The sequence below is a fragment of the Mesocricetus auratus genome, unplaced genomic scaffold (genome assembly GCF_017639785.1).
Source record: "Mesocricetus auratus isolate SY011 unplaced genomic scaffold, BCM_Maur_2.0 Super-Scaffold_100691, whole genome shotgun sequence".
Taxonomy (NCBI): Eukaryota; Metazoa; Chordata; class Mammalia; order Rodentia; family Cricetidae; genus Mesocricetus; species Mesocricetus auratus.
The window spans coordinates 16,439,813-16,451,824 of NW_024429267.1; the positions used below are offsets into that span (position 1 = coordinate 16,439,813).

The 12,012-nt window shown below is 36.5% G+C and overlaps 1 protein-coding gene across 2 annotated transcripts in view; it reads right to left on the bottom strand.

Annotated features, from left to right (window-relative positions):
* Tinag (tubulointerstitial nephritis antigen) overlaps positions 1 to 12,012 on the bottom strand; it is a 79,794-nt gene that overhangs the window by 13,598 nt on the left and 54,184 nt on the right. The window lies entirely within an intron of this gene.

Sequence of the window (12,012 nt, forward strand, 5' to 3'; positions counted from 1 at the left end):
CAAAAGACAGAGAGACTCTGTCCTAAGTGACTGGCTTCTAAGACAAGCAAGGCCATCATGAGACGGTCAACTGAGGCCCCTTGTAAAAGTTTATTACATTTGCATGTGGACTAAGACACTGTGTGAGTGTGTGTGTGTGTGTCTGTGTGTGTTTACACGCGTGTGTGTGTGCATGCACGGGCTCATGTGCCTGTGTGTATGTATGCACGCAAGAGCAGGCATTCCATCTCTGTGTCTCAGAGATACCCTCCTTCCTGCAGGGTAAGGCTTTTCCAAATACAGAAGGTTGTGACTATTTTCTTGTAAGTAACCCATCATTTATGCTCTTTAGGAAGGTCCAGTAAATTCATCAGTTCCCTAGAATGAACCTTTATGGAATTGTGCCTCAGTTTGTCATTGGAACACTAGAAGAAAGGGTAGACAATGCTTACATAACACTATCAGAAGGAATTTTAGCAACAGATCCTAGGTAAATTGGGTGCAGGAGTTTTAAAGATAGCTCCCATATTTTCATATAGCTCACTGAATCTCTACCATAAATGAAACAATCTAAAAGATCTCCAAGACTACTCACATAAAGTATAATGTAAATACAAAGAATTGCCATAAGTTGGGGAGTTTATAGAAAATATTCATATGTATATGCACTTCCTATTTCTGAATATATGTACACAGGTAGAAACTGAGTCTTAGACTACCAGTAGCATGTAAATGTTGCAAGAGATATGTTTGCACTGCCACCTTGCTGTGCCAATAAGCCCACCTTGAATCAAGGATGGAGGCAGTGACTGACCGGAATTAGCCATAGAGTTTTTGGAAGACTAAGGAAGTTGAATAGAGAGGGGAAGAGAGAGAGAAGGATGGGCTGGGGGAGATTTCCAGGGCTTTTGGATGGTAAAAACTATACTATTCTGCTTCCTCCACACTGGCTGGAACTCTCTCTTGCATCTAGATTTTTAGATTTCTCTTCTTACTTCCTCTCTCTCTGCCCAGAATTTCTGACTACAAGATAACTACCTGGGAGCATGCAGGGAATTCATTTATGAACACTAAGATTATAGACTCTTCTAAGATGTCCAGCATTTTGAGGGTTTGGAGAATTTAAATGCGGGTGTTCATGCTTGTGTGGCAAATATTATACTTACTGAGCAAACTTCACAACACTACATATAAAAACATCTTATTACTCATTTTTTGTTCATTGGTCATAGCCATCCTAACAATTTCAGAATGCCTTCAGCATGCTAGCAAACTACCTTTCATGTGTTCTGCCTGAAATTTTGGTACAAAATATAAGATTAAATCAGAAGAATCATTCATCTCTGAGTTATATAAACATAATGTAGTCCTGCAGTCTGAGATCCTAACAGATATTGTAAGAAGTTGATTTGAAGAAGGTGTATGAGAGGCTTTTTATCAAAATACTTTTTATCAAAATAGTTCTGAAGGAGTTACTTCACTGAAAGTTCTGCATAATATATAGTACAATTTTGCAACTTTCAAATAGCTTACAAACCCAAAGTGAACAATATTATTTTGTCTACTTGGTACTTTTTTGGAATTCCTTGTGCTCTGGTGCTTTTAGGAATGAAGAATAAAAGGCCAAAGAAGTTAGCAGAGAAAACAGATGAGACATACAATAAAATATAACAGGAAACAGACACTGTGATTTTCATAATCCCACTTAGCATACCCTTCAGGACTCTCATATATGTCATGATATTTTTAAGGAAAATGAAAATACATGCTGACAAATGGGATTAAAATTCAACAGCATGACAATTACAAATATAAAACATTTCCCCACAAATATAAGAAATGTGTAATCATTTCAAACTTTTCATTATTCTAGTAATCCTAAATAAAATTAAATTAAAAGAAATTGCCTTTGCTTGCTGACTTCGACATATTTTTGTCTTTATAGTTGTTCATTTGTCAACATCATTCACTATGCTTCTATATACTCTGTTGTAATGATAAAAAGGATGGACATTTTCAGTGATATGAAATACAGCAATAATTCTAAAAACTCAGAAACTAAACTAAATATCTTCTCAAGAAGCATTTTAATTATAACTTTAGTATGCTTACTTACAATGACACGGATAGCTGGGCCTTAAATAGCTGAACTCATGGCTTTTTTGAAAGGCAAAGCAGGAGGGCAACAAGTTCAAGTCAACACTGGGCAACGGAGTGAAACTCTGTCTAGAAAGGAAGGAAAGATCTAGGGACACGGCTCAGTGGTACCCACTTTATCTAATATGGCTGGGGCTTGTGCTACAATTTCTGTTGACACTAAATAATGAATAAATAAGTAGCACATAAACTAACAAATTATCATGGTTTCCAACTCAGAGAGGGTGCTGGCATTAAGATTATGATAAACATTCATAAAATGGACAGAAAAGCAGACTAACCCTAACTGCCTATATGTGAGAGAGGGAAAATAATGGTTGGCAACCGAGGTGAATATTTTGAGTGGGGAAGAGACCTGTGAAAGTATATTTTAACAAAATATTCACCTCTATGCACAATTCAAATGGAAATAAAATATCACAGAGAGAAAAATACCACCATAGATATTGCTTAGTTAATCTATGCTATAGTCTCTGGGTCAAGTAATGAGCAAGACCAAGACCAAATCGAATTCAGCATTTACACAATGACCTGTCCTTTCACTTTCTGATCTTCTCTAGAAGGCATCTAAGATGGTCATCAGCTATTGTTATTTTAAAAAGTATATATATATATATTTTTTTTCCCAAATATCTGTGTGCCCTGACATCCTGACAGACTAAGAATCACCACTTTGAAATAAATGATTTCCCACCTGGTATTAGGGTAAATCCATGAGATGAAAAGTGTTTAGTCAACTCACATGAACAGCTGACACAATCTAGTGGGAGCTCGCTGACTCCTGACTGATAGCTGGGGAACTGGCATAGAGTCAAATTAGGCCCTCTGAATGTGGGGTGATTCTTTTAAGGGGCTGCTGGCAGTGGGACCAAGATTTATCCCTAGTACATGAACTGACTTTTTGGGCCCATTCCCTATGAAGGGATACCTTACTCAGCCTAGATACAGGGGGAGGGCCTTGGTCCTATCTCAGAGAAAGTTGACTCCCCATGGGAAGTCTTACCCTCTCTGAGGAGTGGATGTAGGATCAGGCAGGGGGAAAATACTGGGAGCAGGAAGAGGGAAGGGGGGAAATAAGATTGATATGTAAAATAAAAAAAAGATTATCTTAAAAATTTTTAAATAGAAAAATGTTTAATCAAGGGTAACTAGTGCATCCTACATTATTCATTATTTGAAAATCCTTTCTTCCATTTCCCATAATACATGTGTGCTACTGAATTGTGGTCATGTACATTGTCCTAACTATCTTAAGAAAAGGTGGAAAATTCAAGAAGTATGCATACATTTTCACACATGTCCTCTTGTAAGTCAGTGAATGTCTTTGAAGATTTGAGGGCTTTCAGAGTGTACATATTATCTGTAAGCATAACTATTTATCCTCCATTTCCAATAAAATCAATCCCTTCACTTTAAGAATAATTTATAAACCCTTGTTCAAACAGATCAGGACTGTCGTTGAAATTTTCCCATAAGTTTGCTATCTAAAATAAACACTTAGGTTGACAAGCTGGAGTGCTTCTAGCATAGATTTTTCTTACCATAATCTACTTAATTTTGGATTTGCATTGCCCTTTAGAATTTTACATACATTATTAAAATAAACAGTTTCAATTATTTGGAGCTCATTAGCATTTTCTTCCTTTCTCTCAGTAAATGCAGGTCTGAAACTCTGAATAGCTATCTCTCAGTGCCCTCGTCACTGACGTCTCCCTCATGCTTCCTATTATATATTCACTTTTTAAAATTGACACATAATTACCTATATGTGTAGGGTACAATGTGTTTTTATTATATGTTTATGCTGCATAATGATTACATCAAAGTAATAAGCAAGACTACCACCTCAACTATATTTCACTTCTTTGTGGTGAGATCAAGAAACCCTAAACCTTCTGCTTTAGCTATTTTGAAATGAAATGTAGTGTGTACTGGGAAATCTAATGGTAGCTATACACACCTTTAAACCCATTTCGCTATTAATGCCCTGTCTGAGCCAGTCCACCTAAACCTTTCTTCCCAACAAGCCATACATGCTCACTTTCAAGTACATCTAGAAACACGACTCTTGTACAGTGTAAACAGTTTAGAAAGACATTTCTTTTTTTTATTGGTGAATACATAAAATATTTAATGACTATGCTATGGCAATTATTCAATTTTTTTTCAGAAAACAGAAGTACAAGGAAATGCATAAGTCAAAAGTACTCCAAATTAAAAAAAACTCCAAAACTCCTTTATGAAATATTAGCCAACTATATTTGACCATGTAAGAATTAAATACCATAGTCAAGTCATATGTGTGCCAAGAAATCAAGGATGTTTCATCATTTGAAAGTCAAGGAACAAAACCCACTATAAAACAGGTAAAGAAAATTTCACATGACCATATCAATAGGTTATAGTGAGCATTTGATAAAAGCTAACACAATTTATGGCAGCTAAAAATACTCCTAAGTTTATAATACACTTTCTTAGTTAACTCATATTTCATTTGGAAATATGCTCTTTAACCTTTTTATTTTTAAATTTTCCCACCATGTTTTCATTTTTGATGTTTACTCATCTCACTGAGGTCTCACACACTGTATGACTTCTATGGTTTTAAATTGTTTAAATTACTTAATTACCTAGACTGGTGGTTATTAGACAATATTTCCCAAGAGCTAGAAAGACATTTCTGTGAAGTTTCTTCAGAGTATGATACCTAAAATCCATGAAAGAATTCAATAGCATTGTGTATTTCTGAGACTAGAATGTCCTTACTCATGTTTCTCCAAAAACAGACATACTCTAGAGATACCAGGCTGGTTTTAGAGTAGTACTTTTAAACAACACAAATAAACTTATCAAAATACTGTTTAATGATTGGGCTGGAATAAGTAATTTGAATAAGATTTAAATTTTATCTCTTATTTTGGTGGAATTTGAGGCACAGACATAATGTTGCAGGAGTAGATATGGTAAACCAGAGAACTGCAATACAACTTTATTATAGTAAGACATGTTTCTACATTATTTCTTAAAAGAGCAGAGAGTTACCTATCCATTCCCCAACCACCCTTTCCTGTGCACCCATACCTCTCCCCACTTACGGGCCTCTCTCCATTACACTGCTTTCCCCCCTCATATTACCTGTGTTCTACTATCTCCTTCCCCTAAGACATCAAGACCTTTCTACTTCCTCCTCTCCAGTGTTCTCTGTCTTCCCTGGAAGTTCTCAAAGTTAAACCCACAAATCTAAAGATGCAATGCCAAGATGTACATATGAGTAAGAACATGTGCCATGGACCCGGGATACCTCATTCAATGTAATGTCTCCAGTGGATGACCCCATACCCAGCGATGTATAGACAGCAGCAATTGGAGATGTTGGCTTTTTAAATATAAAAAGACATACAGTTGATTGGGGTGGGGGCTACATCTGGGAGGAGTTAGTGGTGAATATCATCTAAATAAATTACATGATATTCTTAAGTTATTAATAAAAATATTTTATTAAAGTAATAGAAGAGTGTCATCTGTGCACTCCATGCATTAAGTTCTACTTTCATCTAATAGTGTATTTACTTTGTCCAAATTAGCTGACATTCAAGTAACTGTGACATTGGGAAACAAAGACATGAGTATAAATAATTACAGTTCTGTGTCCTTTTATAATGGTGAGTTATGTAAACTTCTGCAAGTTGCAGATGAAAAATGAAATGCCTGCTGAGAGCAATGGCAACCTCCTTCACTGAGGTGAGCATAAAGTCTTCAGGTTGAAATCAGTCTATAGAAGCTGAAGCACAGTAAGCAAGTATGAAAACACAAGAGGGCTAACCCCAACTCTGCCAATTCTAGGAGCTTTTCTTGAACCCCAACTTGCCCTGTTGTGAAAGCATCATTTGAACCCCATCTGAGCTTGCTTAAGCACAGCACTTGATCCTAATCTGAGCCTGTTCTAAGAACAGCACTTGAACTCCAATGCAGTCCGTACTAGTTCAGCACGTGGCTCCATCAGGACACGATGTTAAAAAGCCAGTCATGACACAGGCTGTCAGAGCATTCATGTTTATCAACATTGATACTCACAGTGTGGGTGATAAGAAGTCTTCCCACATGGGATATGGTGTGACCTAGATAGTCCTTCAAAATAACAGCTCTGACGCTACTGTGGGAGAGATGCCAGAGGAAGGCACCTAGTAGAAAATATAAATCTTGTAGAACAAACAGAAAATAACAAAATTCTGATAAGAGCTAATATTGTTGATTCTTTTAACAGTAACACTAAAAGCTATCTACCAAATTTGTGGGTATCGGTATTTGTTTCACTTGTGAGGTACACAGGCAACTGGAAGAGGAACACAAATGAGGTAAAGTGACATAATTTGTTGGTTCATTTATGAGTTGAAAAGGAAAAAAAAGGTCTGGGATTTCAAGGCTAAACTGATCGGCACATATTATATATGTTACCTGTGAAGCACCTTAAGTTACACAGCTGTCTTCCTGGTGATAGGTTATTTTACCATCATTCACTACCACAATTACAGAATTAAGACATCTTCTATTGGGATACGGTGGTGGCTGTCCTTATTAATCTTTAATATATAGCCATTCAAGATATAGACAGCAAATATACTTAACAACCCTGGAAAGATAAATACTGCAAGAGCAATTCTACTCAGAGAGAAATTTTGCTGTATTGATAATGTTCCTAACTCATACATCAAAACCACATTTGCCTAGGAATCAAATTAATATAAAAATCTGGAGTAATGAATAGTTATATTATTGTTTTTAAAAATGATTATTTATTTTCTTGCCCCTCTGTGTGTGTGTGTGTGTGCGCACGCGCACACCCATGTGTGTTTGTGTAACTGAGTGCCATAACATGCATGTGGAGATCAGAGGCAACCTGAAAATGTTGGTTCTCTCTTTCCAACATGTGAGCTTCAGAAACGGAACTCAGGTTATCAGACTAAGCAGAGTGTACCTTAACCTGAGGACTTATGTCTTCAGACCTAAGATTTATTTTTTATTTTTACTTATGTGTTACAGCGAGAGGGTTAGGTGGTATGTGAGTGTGGTATTATTGAAATAAAAAAAAAGACACTGAATCACCTGTAGCTGGAGTTACATGGTGTGTGTGTGTGTGTGTGTGTGTGTGTGTGTGTGTGTGTGTGTGTGAAGGCTGACCCATGGGTCCCAGACAGCTTATAGTCTTTTTGTTTCAACTGGGCTGATTACTTTTAGTATACCCTCCCTTTTTCTTCCTTCCTTTCTTTCTTCCTTCCTTTCTTTCTTTCTTTCTCTCTTTCTTCCTTCATCCCTTCCTTCCTTCCTCTTCCCTCCCTTTTTTTTCAGAACTGAGGGCTAAACCCAGGGCCTTGTGCTTGATAGGCAAGTTCACTACCATTTAGCTAAATCACCCACCCCTTATTATTCTTTTGGATTGAATCTCAACCTATTGCATAAACTCACTATGTCTTTTAGGCTAACCTTAGGCACTCACTCTGCCTCAGCGCTCCAGTGCTGGGATTACATGAATCCCCACTCCAGTTATTTTAACTGATGGTATGCTAGGATTTTATAAACCCCTATTCCAGTTTATTTTATCTTATCGAAATTCTAGGATAGCAAGAGCCCCCACTCCATCTTATTTTATCTGATGGTTGAATCTACTTTGTAACAGAATCATCAGACAAAAGTGTCAGTTGCTTCCCAAGATTTACTACTTCTGGGACCCTGGCATAGCCCCAGATGGCTGACAAAAAGAACTCAAATTTATGTTTTCTGAGCAGACTCATTCTCTACGAGTGAATACAGAGCTGGACACAGGGAGACAAAGTTCATAAATGGTGGACGCATAAAATATCTTCCATGCAGCACAGCCTATTTCAGCAAGAAATGTTGGTGTTCCTGTGAAACCTCAATCATTCATGTTAGGAAATGAAAGTTAGAATCCAAGTTTGAAGAAACCCTCAGATGAGTTTTAAGTAAATAGCAATAACTTAATTATTCTTGTTACAGTATTTTGCTTTTAGACTTGAGACAGCAGTAGAATCTCTGTTCCTTTAGCATAAAGATTTGAAAGCTAACTTCAGGGAGAATGAGGCAAAGTCATGCACATTTTTGATTCTTCATGAGTATTCTGTTAGAAATGCTTAGGAGGCTCACTTTTAAAGGTGTACAAACCTACTGTGTATAGCTGTGTAGAGTATGTCAGGGAGCTTGCAGAAAGAGCTGTTTAATATTTCATCAAAGATGAATGAAACTGTATTGTCAGAGAGAAGGGTGAAATGAAGCTACTTTCTGCACCCTGCTTCATTTGCCACTTCAGTAAAAATAGAAATCAAGCCAGTATTCACTAACTCTAACATCAGGACTCTCATTGATAGATCCAGTCAAGTGACTCAAAATTGTATCATGGATTTAAGAAACAGATGATTTCTGAAAATTAATGTTTTTATAAACTATTGCAGGTATCTTTCTTATCCTACTGTATCAAGAAGGAAAGGGTATACAAGTATGCTATCAAATGTAAACTGAGCCAGGCTTTGGTGGCACACGCCTTTAATCCCAGCACTCAGGAGGTAGAGGCAGGCAGATCTCTGTGAGTTCGAGGACAGCCTTGTCTACAGAAATAGTTCCAGGACAGCCTCAAAAACAAATCAGAGAAACCCTGTCTTGAAACGCGCCCCCCACCAAATGTAAACTGGCTTGCAACAATAAACACAGGGGGAATGGGTAGAAGGTTACACCCAGTTAATTAAGTGTTCTTTGTCTGAGAAAGCTGCCTGTCTACAATCTGACATATGGAGACACTATATGTTGAATGCACACAATTATGAGGAATATATTGAAAAAGAAGCAAAGTCCCAAGTCATCCATCACTACTGATGGCAATTAGCCAGTGTAATGTGTTAGGACAAGATAGTTTAAGAAAAGCATTATTCCTTCAATATTAAGAATAGAAATTACTTTTGGTTGTGAGTGTAGCCTTTAACGACTGAGACATCTCTCCAGACCAAAGGAAGAAGATCAAGTAACATATAAAAGCAAATCTGTTATTATTACACTTCTCAGTGTAGACTCTAAAAGTCAGAAGGGCCTAGACAGACTCTAAGATACCACAGTTGCCAACTCAGATTGATATACTCAGCAAAACCTGGAATCACCATAGATGGAAAAAGTAAGGTATTCCAAGATATCTACAAATTTAACAATATTTATCTACAAATCCAAACCTCCAGAAAACACAGGAAGTAAAACTTCAACCCAAGGAGATTCAATACAGCCATGCAAACACAGGAAATGAATAATAAGTAATCTCATACCAACATAACCAAAAGAAGGGAGACACACACACACACACACACACATGCATGCACATGCACACACACTGCAAGCACACCACTGACAACAACAAAATAATAGGAATCAACAATCATTGGTCATTGATATTGCTCAATATTAATGGTGTGAATTACCTAATAAAAAGACAAAGACTTACAGAATGGAAGAAAATACAGAATCCATTTTTCAGCTGAATCCAAGAAACATACCTCAATATCAAGGATAGATTTTATATAGGGTAAAATGTTGAATAAAGATATTTCAAGCAAGTAAACATAATAAACAAACTGGTGTGGCCATTTTAATATCCGACAAAATAAACTTCAAACCAAAATTAATCAAAAGAAATGGGGAAAGACACTAAATACTCATTAAAGGAAAATTTCACTAACATGACATTTCAATTCTTAATATCTATGTCCCAACATAAGCACATTCACTTTTGTAAAAGAAACATTACTATATCAAAAATAACATATTGAGCCCCACACACTGATAGTGGGAAACTAGTACTCAACTATTACCAAGAGAGAGGTTATCCAGACAAAAAGTAGGTAGAATAATATTGGTGCTAACAGACATTATAAAACAGATGGACCTAACAGATATTTATAGAACATTTTTCCAAAGCACAAAAGAATGTACCTTACTCTGAGAATCCCATGGAAATTTCTCAAAAATTGACTACATACTTGCACAAAGCAAGTCTTTATAAATACAAGAAATTAGAAATAACCCCCATCAGACTACCACAGGTGAAAGCTTGATATCATCAAAAACAGAAAACTTTCAAATTCATGGAACCTGAACAACTCTCCATGGAAAAATGGGTCAACACAAATAATAGAAATTGAAGACTTTCTAGAGTAAAATGAAAATGAATACACAGCAGACTCACACTCATGGACACAGTGGAAGTGGTGCTGGGAGGAAAGTTCATATAACTAAGTGCCCACATAAAAAATTAGAGAGATCTCATACTAGCAACCTAACAACATGCCTAAAAGATCTAGAACAAAAAGAAGTCAGCATACCCAAGAGTACTAAATGATAAGAAGCAGATCAAACTGAGGGCTGAAATCAATAAAATAGAAACAATTAGAACAATACAAAGAATCATTGAAACAAAGAGATAGTTCTTTGAGATTATTAACAAGATGGACAAACCATTATCCAAACTAACTAAAAGATGGAGAAAGAATATCCAACAGGAACAAAAAGTGGACATAACACAACAGACACAAGAAATTCCAAGATTCGTTAGGATAGTCTGTACACACCTGTACTCCATGAAATTAGAAAATATCAAGGAAATGGATAATTTTCTTCTTCTTTTTTTTTTTTTTTGGTTTTACTACACAGGGTTTCTCTGTATTGCTTTGGAGGCTGTCCTGGAACTTGCTCTGTAGACCAGGCTAGCCACAGAGATCCACTTGCCTCTGCCTCCCGAGTGCTGGGATTAAAGGTGTGCGCCACCAGCGCCTGGCTAATTTTCTTCATAGATACCCACTGACCAAAGTTAAAGCAAGATCAGATAAACAATTAAAATAGACCTATAACACATCTTACATTCCACGTTCTTGTATTGTGAAATGTAATGAATATAGTTATTACAAAGAAGGGGGCTAGTAATGTTTAATGTATATATTTTAGAGATCTGAAAAAAATCAAAGTTGTCACAAATAAGCAGCATTCACTTATCTACAAATTGTGGGGGGTGGGTTGTGCAATATTTCCCATTTTGTTACAGCACAAATTTAGTCAGAACTTCTCCTTGTTCTTATTGAGGCAGTCAGTAATAAAATAAAACTTTCTGTGTAGAGAACAAACTGCAAGTTGCCATAGCAACACATTCCCTTAACAAAAACTACTGGTTTGTTCATTCATAGATCTTTCATATATATTTGTAATGCATAAATAGTATTTCTAGGCCACAGGATAAACTACTGATTTAACATTCTGAAAGGCAACCACATAACATGTGGTTTAAACAAACATATAGTGTTTTTGATGATACATTTTTTCTGAAAATAAATCTTGATCCCAAAGAGACTGAACTTTCACTGGAGCTTATATCCAAGTTAACAATATCTCAGCCTGTTTAAGTTTAAGCTGCCTCCAAGAGATAAATATAACTAACCTTACTATGGCTTGTATTTCCCATGCAATCAGCATGTAAAACCTGCTTAATGTATGAATTTACCCTTAGGTTTTACACTCTGCCCATGTCTCTGACACAGAATAACATATGTATGCATGCATGCGTATTTGTTGTAATCATTTGCAGAAACCAGTCAATGGGTTGAAAGCCGTCAACAGTAGACAAAATTAATAACAAACAAATTTTGCATTGGTTAATAACATTTGCTGTGAATAACATCTGTTTGTTGCTTTGAGTTCTAGTTCAAGTCACTTGGGGTTTTCACACTTACGTCTGAAGCCACGTGGCCTTGCGTTGTGCTGCTGCCTCTCTACCAAGCAGCTGCTTAGAGACATCATGAACTAACTACATGCTTTCTTGGACTCTGACTCAAAAAC